Genomic DNA, 14500 nt, shown 5'->3' with positions numbered 1-14500 from the left:
TAGTCTTGGATTAGTAGTGCGGGAGAGAAATAAAAATAGTAATTCAGGAATTTTGAGAAAAAATAATAAAATATTATTAAAATATTAAAAAAAATATTACTACAAATTTTTGAAAATGCAATATATCGCTAATTCCAACCAATGGACAAAGCCACGAAACATGCTTGAATGGTGGTTGCACCAATTCAAAGCGACCCCGCTCTGATACCAATTGATAGATCGAAAGCGCTAGAGGGGGGGTGAATAGCGCTCGTGGCTATTTTAACGATTTTAAAATACAGAGTAGAAACGCAGCGGAAAGTAAAAGCAAACACAACAGACGCAGATGTTTTTACTTCGTTCGGAGCCTATGGCGACTCCTACTCGAAGGCCCGCGGTCCTTGACCGCTTTCGGTGGACAACAACTATAATATCGGAAAGATTACAATTTGAATTACAATTAATGCAATAAGTAAACTAATACCGACAACAAAAGATCGAAGAGTCTGAGCTTTGGGTTGTCGACGTCAAGTCGTAGCACTTCAAGGTCGTCTCGTTGGCAGCACTTCACATAAGAAAGTTTAGAGTGTCTTGTTCTTTCAGCTGCTCCCTCGACCCTCTTTTTATATGACCTTCCGGGCGCCTGGGGCCTTTCCGGGCGCTTGGAGTGTGACGTGGCCAGCCAACTAGGTTGCTCCACGTGGTGAAGTCGCGCAGGGGATAAAGTTTGGTCCCGGGCGCCCGGACCTGTTCCGGGCGCCCGGACCTCCGGGCACCCGGATCCATTCCGGGCGCCCGGACCACCTTTTTCCAGCAGGTTCCTCTCCTGCAAAACAAGGTTAGTCCGAGCAAATACCCTGCAAGACAGTGTTAGAATCTGATAAAACATAGTAAAGAAGAACTGACAGTCTTCGGACTGTCCGAGTCTGACTTCGGATTCCCAACCGGAAATCCTAGGTCGATCCGACGCCTACTGTTCCCTCTACGGGGAACGTGTCCTCACCTACTCCCCTCAGGAGAGATTACCTGATGCCAGTTCGGTCCTCCAAATCGACTGGACTTTCCGCCTAGGGTTACCACCCCCTAGGACCTAGGGTTACCGCCCCCTAGGGTTTTTCTCCACCTAGGGTTACCACCCCCTAGGACCTAAGGTTGCCACCCCTTAGGATTTTCCTCCACCTAGGGTTACCGCCCCCTAGGACCTAAGGTTGCCGCCCCTTAGGGTTTTCCTCCACCTAGGGTTACCGCCCCCTAGGACCTAAGGTTACCACCCCTTAGAGTTTTCCCTCACCTAGGGTTACCGCCCCCTAGGACCTAAGGTTACCACCCTTTAGGATTTTCCCTTTGTCTAACCGCAGCTAGGACTTTCCTGAAACGCTTATTCAACACGTTAGATCACCACAAACCTTAACTTTGAATCTTTTGTCATTATCAAAACTCAGGTTCGATCGTCGGATGCGTCCCGCACCAACATTTATAAATATTTGTATCTTCATCATCTCCCTAATATAACATACAACCATTTCTGCAAACATGAATTCTTTCTATTTGAAGGCCTAATTCTTTCACAATTTTTTTTATACTATAAAAATTATTGGGCAGTATGTCATCATTAAAATAATCTTGTGGCACATTATGTTCTGCTTTAATATTTAATAGTCTTTCGGTGAGAGATAATTTAGTGTGACTATTACAACCAGCCCATAATGGTTCATCTGCAGTACTCATCACTTCCTGAAATTGAAGATATGTTTCATCAATACCTGGTACTTCTACCTCCTTCAACGATGATGTATAAGTAGTAAACATTTATTCAATTGTTGAAGGACAACTACAACTTGTACCATGTATTTCGGGAAGGAAATTCTGATTTGTTGTATTAATTATCATCGTCTGATATGGATTTAATTGATTATAATAACTTTGATTCACACGATCTGAGACTTGTATGTTTCGTCCATAATCCTTATCAGATATGAACGGTTCACGATGACATGTCCAATTATAATAATTTGGAGTAAAACCAAATCTATAAAAATGTACTGAAACTTTGTCGCAGTGTAAAAAATTATCATTATGACACTTTCGATACGAACACATTATTCTATTGTCATCCATATACTCAATATTATTAGATGTAAAATTTAAAAATTAGTTCAATCTAGTCATAAACTCATCAGTTAAATTCCGATGGTCAAGTAATTTTTTTTTATATATCTAACTTCTTTCATTCTACATTTTACATGTTTCTAATTTATTACAACATTAATAAAAATTACTACACGTAAAAACTAAGCAGTACACTAATGGTTAATATGTACTTAGTTCACATACAAATGGAGAGAAAATATAACAAATAAAATTAATAATATAAGATAGTACACTAATACTACCATTATTAAAGTAACGATTGTAAGTATACCTAACAAAGGTCAACAAAGGTGAATCTCTCTCCAAACACGTCAAATATAGAGACTGCACAAATAATATTACAACTATATATTACAAAAACAAATACAAATAGCCGTAGCCAGACAAAGCCTGCCTTGGCTGGCTACGGCTAGCCAAGGCTAGCCGTAGCCAGCCAAGGCCAACATAGGTCGGCCACGATGCTAATTTCGGACACATTTAATTTTTTTTATTTTTAATTCTACGATGAATGCTAGGATTCATTGCTAATTCAGTAATCAATCTTGGGATTTAGCACCAAAAATTTACTCTGGAAATCGCAAAAGAGTTCCATAAATATTAACCTTGATTCTTCTGCACTCGGTTCACTCTATGGTAGATGAGTTAGAGTTCACCGCAATAGAAATTTCAAATTCTTTCCTCCCGATTAAGGTGAACAAGCTTTTGCAATAGAACTATAAAATCAGCCATTTAAATATTAAGATTGAAATAATAAATTTCTATAAGATGGATTTTTTATGTTTGTTTTTTCAAAACAAATCTTTTTAGAAGAAAATCCAGAAATTGTGAGAAATGCAGAAAATGGAAGGACAGTATCTAACATTTGATACGGCGACAAAAGCAAATCACATGCCAAATTTCTAACCCTATGTTATTTTTCTTAGCTATATCATTTCATCCTGTCCGAAATCTGAATCAACGGACGCTGGACACGTGACGCTCTCCGAGTCACTGACGTGGATCTCCGACCGGTCGTACGGTCCTCCGACGAACCTGCAAGGAAGTCGGGCCGGGAAGGGGTTCCCGGCGACGACCCTCCGACGCTCAAGTCAGGCAAAGCTCAACAAGAAAGTGGCTCCAAGGATCGTAGAATGCGTACCTCCGGCGAAGGATGAGGGTCTTTATATAGGGCTGGGGAGAAGCGGGTGTACACATACCGAGGTGTACACGTGTCCTCAGCCCATACCCCAGTAAGGGCCTGTCAGTGAGCTTACCTGACCCCATACTGCTACAGTCCAAGCACGTCTTCGATGGGACAGCTGAACCCCCTGTCGCAAGATTTGGAGTATGGCCTAAACGTAGCACATGCCCGCTGTCAGAGAAAGACGTCCCTTGTCTTTTTCCCCTGGTTCCCGACTGAACGTCCGGCTGGCCAGCCTCTGCCTTACGTCCGGTCGGACACCTATAGTGGTCTACTTGGGAGATTCTCGGTAATGTGCTTTGTAGAGACTGTTAGCAGTATGCTACCTCATGTCTTCGGCCGAGCGTGCCTTCCGCTCGGCCCTAAGAACCTGTATCATGAGCGTCGGGGCCCAGCTTCCTGCTAGGGCGCCTTCAGTTAGAACCCGGTCAGCCGGCCGGGTGTTCGACCAACCCATATCCGGTCGGCCAACTGGCCATTTGACTTCCGCGTGGCGTTGACTCCCCAGAACGGGGGTCCCCTGTTCTTACCGCCGGATCACTTGCCTCCCCTTCAAGTCTAGTCGAAGGAGGCGATTAGTCCGACTGACTGGACTGCGAGTCTAGCCGGGCGGCGCATGCGTGGCATTATCCTCCGCTCGGCCTACCACAGGGATGGCCTTGAGGTTAGTCAACAGCCACATTCCTTGAACCTCCTCGTAATCTGCGCCAATCTTCGACATTAAGGCTGAGCATGCGCTCATTAAATGCTTCGAATGGCTGAATACCACGTGGCGCACTGTAGTCATCGTACGACGGCGACGGCGTGGTGCTTTGATGGGATCGAAGCGGTTCGAAATGGACGGTGCGATGCACGCTTTGATTCCCGTGACCTGGATCCAACGGTGGAGGCCGCCCGACCTTCACCCTATAAAATCTTCATTCTCCCCTATCTCCCTCATTTGCTTTCGCGACCTCTACCTTCGTCCCTGGTGTTTCGGTGCTCCGGCGATTCCATTCCCGCTCTCCGACGCTCTCCGCCTCTTCCTTGATCCTTTTCCTCGCAGTAAGGCTCTATATCTTTTCTTCCTTATTTCCGGTGTTTCCTCCGCATTTCTTTCCCCAGTTTCAATCCTCGGGGCCTTTTTTCGCTTGCTGCCGCCTTTCTTCTACCTTTCCACCTTTTTTATTCCTTCCGCTCGGATCATGACTAGTTCTTCTCATCCTGAAGACCAGTCCCTCGGCCCATGGTACACCACCATGCAGTCCCTATTCGACCAGCGTGATTTTGATGTTCTAACAGACAATTTTGAAATCCCCGATGATTTTGAACTTCTTTTGGCCGGTCCCTCCGCTCGGCCGCACAGGCCGCCACGCGGAGCCTTCTGTGTCTTCCGCGACCAGTTTACCGCTGGTCTGCGTTTCCCTGTACATCCTTTCATTATCGATGTTTGTAACTTTTTCGGTGTTCCGCTCGGCAGTCTAGTACCCAACACTTTTCGCCTTCTCTGCGGGGTTGTTGTTTTGTTCAAAATCCACAACATCCCCCTCCGACCGGACGTCTTTTTTTATTTCTATTACCCCAAGCAGTCCGAGCCGGGCACCTTCATGTTCCAAGCTCGGCCCGGCCTAGTTTTTTTCAACAAACTGCCTTCCTCCAATAAACATTGGAAGGAGTATTTTTTCTATATTCGTATGCCCGATCAGGCCAATTTCCGGACCAAGTGGCAGGTCGACCTACCCCCCACTCCTGAGCTGAAGAAATTCAAGACCCGACCGGACTACCTCCATGCTGCAAACATGCTAGCCGGTCTACGGCTCGACATCAATAAGCTTCTTCACGAAGGAGTGATGTACATCTTCGGTCTGAGTCCCATACGGACTCCTCTTCCGACCGGCTTCGGTAAGAATTTTACTTGGGCGTTTGCTTTGATTGCTAACTGATTTTTCTCCTTTCCTTTGCAGCGGACATCGTCAAAGAGTCGGTAATGGCTGGCATTCTGAAGAGAAAGACGGCGGCGCTCGAAGCCGCGGCCGCCAAGGAGATGGAGGCGCCCAGTATCCAACCAGTCGACTCGCATGAAGGAGAGAGCGGGACTCATGCAGAGTCGCCCGCTCAGGCTTCTCAACAGCATGTGGCAAGCGGAGCCACTCCCAGCGGAGGACAAACTGCCCAAGAAGAAGGTTCCGCTCGGGAAGAGGGACAACCCGCCTCGAAGAGGCGCCGAGTGGAAACTCCACTCTGCTCGGCTACCTCTGCCGTTCAACCGTCTGCCCGAGCTACCGCACATGCTCGCGGCAAGGCGCCAGAAATCGAAGCTATTTCGTCTGACCGGACGCCTTCTGAATGGGACGAGCCGGCAGCCCCTATTGAGGCTATTCCGGTCAGCACCCTTCCGCCTGCTCGTCAACCAGTCAAGCGCTCAACCATTCATTCTCAATTTTCGGCGCCGGCTTCTGATCCTCTTCCGACCACCGGTCGGACGACCCCCGGCCATGGCCGCACTATACGAGTCTCTCTTCATCTCCCGACTGAAGAGCTGCTGCCAGAGGCCGATCGTCCAACCGTGCCCGAGCACACCATCACCTTGAAGGGCCCCCTAGCTGAAATGTGGGCTGACGCTCGGGCGCGCGTCGCGCTGATCCCCCTTCGAAATTTGGCCAATAGCCATATGCAGGAGGCCACGGGGGTAAGTCTGTTTTCTTTAGTGTTTGGTATGCATTATCTCCGCTCGACCACTAACAACTTCTAATTCTCTCGCCAGAGATGGGTGGAAGAGATAGCTGTCTCCAACCGCCTGGCGATGGTGGACGAGGAATTGAGACAACTGAAAGCGGTTAGCGGCCCGTCCGGCTCTCAAGGCCCCTCGTATGCCGAGCTGTAAAAGGAGCTGAAGAAAGCTCAAGATTTGTTGGCGGCCGAGCAGAAAAAGACGGCCAATCAAGCCCATGCCTTGGCCGAGTCCGAGCGACAAGTCAAGTCGCTCGACACAAAAATAACCTTGGCCACCACTAGGAAAAACACGGCCATTTCCGACTTGGAGAAGAAGAACGTGGAGGCTCGGGGCCTGGAGCTGAAGGTAAAGGAGCTGACGGAGCAGCTTGATAGAGAGAAGGTGGACCGCTCGGCCGACGCGGAGAAACTTCAAAATCTGCAGGATTCCCTTACTGCCTCCCAGGCGGCCCTCAAAGAATATCAAGAGGCCGAGCCGAGTTGGGTCGCTGCCCTAAGACAGAGCTACATCCGCTCGCCTTAATTCTCTGAAAAAATCTGCGAGCGGATGTACACAGCCTTCGACTTGGCTATGACCGCCACCACCACGTATCTGAAGTCTAAGGGTCTTCTTCCGGAGTCCACTACTATTTCGGCCGGCGATCAAGTGGCGCTCCTGGACAACATCCTCAAGGACTTTTATGATTACATTGAGTAGACGTCTTTATATGTAGTTAGGCCACTAGGCCAAAAAATGATCTTTTTCTGTACTTAGGCCGCTCGGCCTAAAGTTTTAATTTTAATGCAACATTTCCCTTTCGCGTACTTTGTCCTTTTGCTAGTTAATGTGTGTTGTCCGCTCGCCTATTATCACATCTCTGGTATTTCACATTTCACATTTCGAATAAGTATTTGGCATTGCCCTTCCGCTCGGCTAAATATGTAATATTTTCAATATGCAACATTCCGCTTTGATAGTAGAGACCACTCGCTAGACACCGATGAAGTACCTTTGGGTTCTGGGCCGAGCGGAACGTAGAGACGATCGAACTATATTGACGGCGAGTTTCTTGGACGATTGCATCCTTTTTATTGGCCTCATTCGCTCGGATGATTTATAGACACCGGCTCGTCTCTCGATATTTAACGTCGGAGCTCGACGGTCTTCCGCTCGGATGATTTATAGACGCCGGCTCGTCTCTCGATTTTTAACGTCAGAGCTCGACGATCTTCCGCTCGGATGATTTATAGACGCCGGCTCGTCTCTCGATATTTAACGTCGGAGCTCGACGGTCTTCCGCTCGGATGATTTATAGACGCCGGCTCGTCTCTCGATATTTACCGTCGGAGCTCGACGGTCTTCCGCTCGGATGATTTATAGACGCCGGCTCGTCTCTCGATATTTAACGTCGGAGCTCGACGGTCTTCCGCTCGGATGATTTATAGACGCCGGCTCGTCTCTCGATATTTAACGTCGGAGCTCGACGGTCTTCCGCTCGGATGATTTATAGACGTCGGCTCGTCTCTCGATATTTAACGTCGGAGCTCGACGGTCTTCCGCTCGGAGGGTTTATAGACGCCGGCTCGTCTCTCGATATTTAACGTCGGAGCTCGACGGTCTTCCGCTCGGATGATTTATAGACGCCGGCTCGTCTCTCGATTTTTAACGTCAGAGCTCGACGGTCTTCCGCTCGGATGACTTATAGACGCCGGCTCGTTTCTCGATTTTTAACGTCGGAGCTCGACGGCCTTTAAGGCTAATTTGAACACCGCCGTTCAGCGAAGCTATTTGTCATCCTTTTTATCATTTTGCTGCCTGCATTACAAGTACATAGGCGACCAAAATATACACAAAAGCGAGTTACATCCGTGCACCTTTCACCCAGCTCGATAAGGTTGGAGATGATTCGTGCTCCACGGTCGGTCCAGCTGTCACCCGTCTTCATCCTCCAAATAATAAGCGTCCGAGCGGAGCTTTTCGATGATTTTGAAGGGGCCTGCCCAAGGAGCCTCCAGTTTGCCGACGTCGCCGACCGGCTTTACTTTTTTCCAGATCAAGTCACCTACCTGGAATGATCTGGGGATTACGCGCCGATTGTAGTTTTGCTTCATCCGTTGCCGGTACGCCATCAGCCGGACGGACGCCTTGGCTCGCTCCTCGTCGACCAAATCCAGCTCCATGTTCCTCCGCTCGGCGTTGCCATCATCATAATTCTGGATTCAGACGGACTCGACGCCGACTTCGACAGGAATCACCGCTTTGCCGTCGTACACCAGATGGAAAGGCATGACGTTCGTTCCTTCCTTTGGGGTCGTGCGGATGGCCCATAAGACGCCAAGCACTTCATCCACCCAGCTTCCTCCCAAGTGGTCAAGCCGAGCGCGCAGAATACGAAGGATTTCCCGATTGGCTACTTCGGCTTGACCATTGCTTTGAGGATACGCCACAGACGTGAAGTGTTGCTCGATGCCATAGCTTCTGCACCAATCTTCGAGCATCTTTCTTGTGAATTGCCGACCGTTGTCTGAAACAAGTCGACGGGGGATGCCGAATCGGCAGATGATATGTTGCCAAATAAATTTCTTGACCATCTGCTCGGTGATCTTGGCTAGCGGCTCGGCCTCCACCCACTTGGAAAAATAATCAACCGCCACCAATAAAAATTTTCGCTATCCGGTCGCCATAGGAAACGGACCCACGATATCCATTCCCCATTGGTCGAACGGACTGTGCCTTTATCGCCGACCGGGGCTGGTATTGGATGTCGAATTCGCTCAACTCCGTCGTCCATTTAATGAGCCGTCCGGACGCTTCGGGATTCAACAGCACTCTTCCCAATGGGCTATTCGTCCGGACGATGATAGTATGAGCCAAGAAATAAGGACGGAGGCGCCGAGCGGCAAGGACCAAAGCGAAAGCTAGTTTCTCGAGCCCAGTGTAGCGAGATTCAGCATCTTTTAAAATATGGCTCAGAAAATATACAGGCTATTCTCCGCTCGCCCTTACTAGTGCCGAGCCGACGGCTTGCTCGGTTGAAGATAAGTAGATACAAAGTAGCTCACCCATAGTTGGCTTGGCTAGTACCGGGAGAGAATTTAGATATGTCTTCAGATCTTCGAACGCCCGATCGCATTCTTCGTCCCAGTGAAACTTGGTGGCTTTGCGCAAGATTTTGAAAAAAGGCAGGCTCCAGTAGGCGGTTTTTGAGATGAATCTGGACAGAGCAGTTATCCGACCGGTCAAGCGCTGCACTTCCCTCAGATTTCTTGGAGGTGGCATATCTTGTAAGGCTTTCACTTTGCTGGGATTTGCTTCGATGCCCCGCTCAGTCACTATGTAACCCAAGAAACGCCCTCCTTTTGCTCCGAACAGGCACTTCTGTGGGTTTAACTTGACTCCATATTTCCGTAGCGTTCGGAAAGTCTCTTCCACTTCAAAGAGATCGGCCGCTCGGACGGACTTGATGAGAATGCCGTCCACGTATACTTCCAGATTTCGCCCGATCTGCTCTTTGAACACTTTGTTCATCAATCGCTGATAAGTGGCTCCCGCGTTCTTTAGTCCGAACGGCATCACATTATAGCAATAGGTGTCGTCGGCTGTAACGAAGCTGACTTTTTCTTGATCTTCTCTGGCGAGCGGCACTTGATGATAGCCTTGGTAAGCGTCGAGCATACATATTAGCTCGCAGCCAGCTGTGGAGTCCACCAGTTGATCAATCCGAGGCAGAGGATAAAAGTCTTTCGGGCAAGCTTTGTTGAGATCCCGAAAATCTATGCACACTCTCCACTTGTTTCCCGGCTTGGAGACTAATACTACGTTCGCCAGCCAGCTCGGGAACTGCACCTCGCGAATATGGTCGGCCTCCAAAAGCTTCTCAACTTCCGCCCGGATGATGACATTCTGTTCGGCGCTGAAATCCCTTTTTCTTTGCTTCACCGGCCGAGCGTCCGATCGGACATGTAGCTCGTGCTGCGCTATGCTCGGCGAAATTCCGAGCAGCTCGTGCGTTGACCAGACGAAGACATCACAGTTTCTTCGGAGGCATTTGATCACTTCCTATTTTTGGCCTGCCTCCAGGTCGGACGCAACGAATGTTGTGGCCTCCGTTCGGGTCGGGTGAATCTGCACTTCCTCTTTTTCCTCATAAACTAGAGAGGGAGGCTTCTCAGTTATAGCGTTCACCTCGATCCGTGGCGACTTTCGAGCGGAATTGACTTCTGCTCGGACCATCTCGACGTAGCATCGCCGAGCTGCTAGTTGGTCTCCCCGTACTTCTCCCGCTTTGTCCTCGACGGGGAATTTGATCTTTTGGTGGAAGGTGGAGACGACCGCGCGGAATTCGCTGAGCGTCGGTCGTCCCAAAATGACGTTGTATGATGAGGGAGAGTCAACCACCACAAAGTTTGTTGTCCGCGTCCTTCTGAGCGGCTCTTCTCCCAGTGAGATAGCCAGTCGGATTTGTCCGACCGGCAGGACTTCATTGCCCGTAAACCCATAGAGGGGGGTTGTCATGGGCAGCAGCTTGGCGCGGTCAATTTGCAGTTGATCGAACGCCTTTTTGAATATGATGTTGACCAAGCTCCCTGTGTCAATAAAAACGCGGTGAATAGTGTAATTGACTATTACCGCTTTGATGAGAAGAGCATCGTCGTGGGGGACTTCGACTCCTTCCAAATCCCGAGGCCCGAAACTGATTTCGGGTCCACTTGGCCGTTCCTGGCTGCAGCCGACCGCATGGATCTGGAGCTGTCGGACGCTCGCCTTCCTTGCTCGGTTAGAGTCGCCTCCGGTCGACCCGCCAGCAATAATGTTGATCTCGCCTCGGGAAGTATTACTTCTATTTTCTTCTTCCCGAGCGGATGGTCGGGACCGTTCTCTAGTCATTCGGTGATTCTCCCGCCTCGGAGAGCGATGCCGATCGGGAGTATGTTGTTTTCTCCTGTCAGCTTGAGTCTGATAGGCTTCATGAGTTCTCTGTCGCCTATCGGATGAGGGCGATCGTCGACCACCACTTCGGGAAACGGGATGAGCAATTAAGGGAAGACTTCGACAATCTCTTGTGTTGTGCGTATCCGTCCGGTGGAAGGAGCATAACATTGGGGTCAATTTCTTCTTTGGCTTTGGCCGAGCGACAGCTACCTCTTGCACGTGGGACCTAGCATGGGGGGAGCGGATTGCTTCGGCCCTCGGTCCTCTGGGTGGTTGAGCAGCGTGCGGCTTCCGCTCGGCAGGAGGAGCCCGCTCGGTTGGAGTTTCTTTTTTCCGGGCTGCTTGGGCTTCCTCCACGTTGATGTATTCGTTGGCCCGGTGTAGCATGTGTTCGTAGTCTCGAGGCGGCTTCCGAATGAGTGATCGGAAGAAATCCCCATCCACTAGGCCTTGTGTGAAGGCATTCATCATGGTCTCCGAGGTGGCCGTTGGAATATCCATGGCCACTCTGTTGAACCGCTGGATATAGGCTCGGAGCGATTCGCGAGCTTCCTGTTTGATGGCAAACAGGCTGACACTAGTCTTCTGATAGCGCTGACTGCTTGCGAAGTGATGGAGGAAAGCCGTTCGGAAGTCTTTGAAGCTTGAGATACATCCGTCCGGCAATCTCCGAAACCACCGTTGAGCCGATCCAGAGAGGGTGGTGAGGAAAACCCGACACTTCACCCCATCTGTGTATTGATGCAGGGTTGCCGTGTTATCAAACTTGCCCAAATGATCATCCGGATCAGTGGTTCCATTGTATTCGCCTATCGTCGGAGGCACGTAGTGCTTGGGCAGAGGGTCTCGTAGAATAGCCTTTGAAAATTGGCAATTAATCCGCTCGGGCAATGCGTTCGCTCGGGGGGCTTTCCCTTTTCTGTCGTCTCGTCTAGGCATTTCATCCAAAGAAGATCCCCGATCTCGATTAGTTGCTGCGACTTCAGGGGTGCGGAATAGGGCCCGATGGAATGCAACGGTGGCCTGTGGTGCTTCCACTCGGCCACCAGATGTTGACGTTGCTTGCTGCTCTGGCCGCTCGGCTGGTACTTTCTGTTTTTGCTCCATAAGCTTGGCGGCCCTCAACTCGATCAGAGCGTCGAATTCCTCCGTGGAAAGCGTCACCGTGTGTTGTCGTCCAGCTTCGTCCATTGCTTCCACTCGGATGCAGGAGCATTCCCACAGACGGCGCCAAATTGATCCAATCCGAAAGCTGAATCAACGGACGCTGGGCACGTGGCGCTCTCCGAGTCGCTGACGTGGATCTCCAACCGGTCGTACGGTCCTCCGGCGAACCTGCAAGGAAGTCGGGCCGGGAAGGGGTTCCCGGCGACGACCCTCCGACGCTCAAGTCAGGCAAAGCTCAACAAGAAAGTGGCTCCAAGGATCGTAGAATGCGTACCTCCGGCGAAGGATGAGGGCCTTTATATAGGGCTAGGGGGAAGCGGGTGCACACATACTAAAGTGTACACGTGTCCTCAGCCCATAACCCAGTAAAGGTTTGTCAGTGAGCTTACCTGACCCCATACTGCTACAGTCCAAGCACGTCTTCGATGGGACAGCTGAACCCCCTGTCGCAAGATTTGGAGTATGGCCTAAACGTAGCACATGTCCGCTGTCAGAGAAAGACGTCCTTTGTCTTTTTCCCCTGGTTCCCGACTGAACGTCCGGCCGGCCAGCCTCTGCCTTACGTCCGGCCGGACACCTATAGTGGTCTACTTGGGAGATTCTCGGTAATGTGCTTTGTAGAGACTGTTAGCAGTATGCTACCTCATGTCTTCGGCCGAGCGTGCATTCCGCTCGGCCCTAAGAACTTGTATTATGAGCGTCGGGGCCCAGCTTCCTGCTAGGGCGCCTTCAGTTAGAACCCGGTCAGCCGGCCGGGTGTTCGACCAACCCATATCCGGTCGGCCAACTGGCCATTTGACTTTCGCATGGCGTTGACTCCCCAGAACGGGGGTCCCCTGTTCATACCGCCGGATCATCATTATTACAAATTAATGATAAAAAATTTAAATCTCAAGATATAAAATTCTGATAGATATATTTATGATTATTTTTTTCTAAGAAAAAAGAAACATAGAACATAAAAAAACAATAAAATGAAAAAAAAAACCTAATATAATAAATTAACTAATTTACTAATCATTCTAATACACTTGAAGAAGCATTGAGTGGAAATCAACCGGAGATTTTTTCTCCTCATTTTTTATTTTGAGTTTAACAATTTCACTGGAATAAGAATGATGTAGAACTGATAAGACAATCATATATTTGGTTTAGTTTTAGCTGTTGCACTCATATTTTGCTAACATCACAATGCTTTCCAGCTGAGTACACAATATTCAATTTTTTTTCTTTTTGTTTTAGAAATAATGTTCAAATCGCATTTCATATGAAAACATCACGGCACTATTTTAAGAATCGAGTGCAAGAATGATACATGAATGGAAGAATAATGAATGAATACAAGAAAGAAGAATTCCAAGTACAAATCAAATGTCGTCTCTTCTTTGATGAAAACTTTCAGAGAAGAATTTGTAAAACCAATCACGGTATTTTTGTTTTGGTCTAAAACAAATCACAGTAGTGATTAAATTGATACAAGAAGAGAGGTAATAAACTCTTTCCCAGCCAAGTATAATACTATGCACATTAATTTCGAGTTCTAATGACTTGTAATTAATTTGTAAACAATTAATTGTAGATGACGCAATCAATTCGTCAGCAATCGAAGTTGTTGTTGATGAGGACCAAGGAGCTTGCCACGGAGGATGATCCCGCTCCACCGACTCGGGCGCAAAGCAAGACAATGGCACGGCGCCAAACATTTTCTCCACAAATTCCATCCATGGATCCACCGCCTCCACAGAAATGCAGCATAAAGCCATGTCTTCTTGCCGGCCAACCTCGAGGGACGGTGCATTTTCGCCGGCGGCCTCCACGAGCCAGTTTAGCGTATCAACCTCTTCCTCTGTTTCCGCCGCAGCCATGTTCTCCTCCCACGGCTCCTGATCAATGCAGCTTAAAGCCTCGGCGAACGGTGCAATTTCGCCGGCGTTCAAGGCCTCCACGAGCCAGTTTAGGGTTTCATCCTCCGCCTCTGGCTCCACCGTGCCTACCGCCTGTTCGACCGCTTGCAGCGGCGGCAACACAAATCCTATCCATGGATCCTCCGCTAGCCAGTTTAGGGTTTCATCCTCCGCCTCTGGCTCCACCGTGCCTACCGCCTGTTCGACCGCCTGCAGCGGCGGCAACACAAATCCTATCCATGGATCCTCCGCCATGTCCACCACCTGTTCGACCGCCTGCCCCGGCGTCTTCCCAAATTCTATCAATGGACCCACCGCCATGCCCACCACCTGTTCGACCACCTGCCGAGGCGGCTCCACCGCCGTCCTCGCCTTCTCCCTCTCGACCCTGTTGCGCACCAGCGCCAGCTTCATCTCCGCCAACCGCACGAGCTCCGCGGCCTGCTCGATGCCCACGTCGCACATCCTCCATCCGCCGCCGGACAGCAGTTCGTG

This window comes from Zingiber officinale, chromosome 3A (genome assembly GCF_018446385.1).
Source record: "Zingiber officinale cultivar Zhangliang chromosome 3A, Zo_v1.1, whole genome shotgun sequence".
Classification (NCBI taxonomy): Eukaryota; Viridiplantae; Streptophyta; class Magnoliopsida; order Zingiberales; family Zingiberaceae; genus Zingiber; species Zingiber officinale.
The sequence above is the reverse complement of the archived record's forward strand: the minus strand, read 5'-3'. Positions refer to the sequence as shown.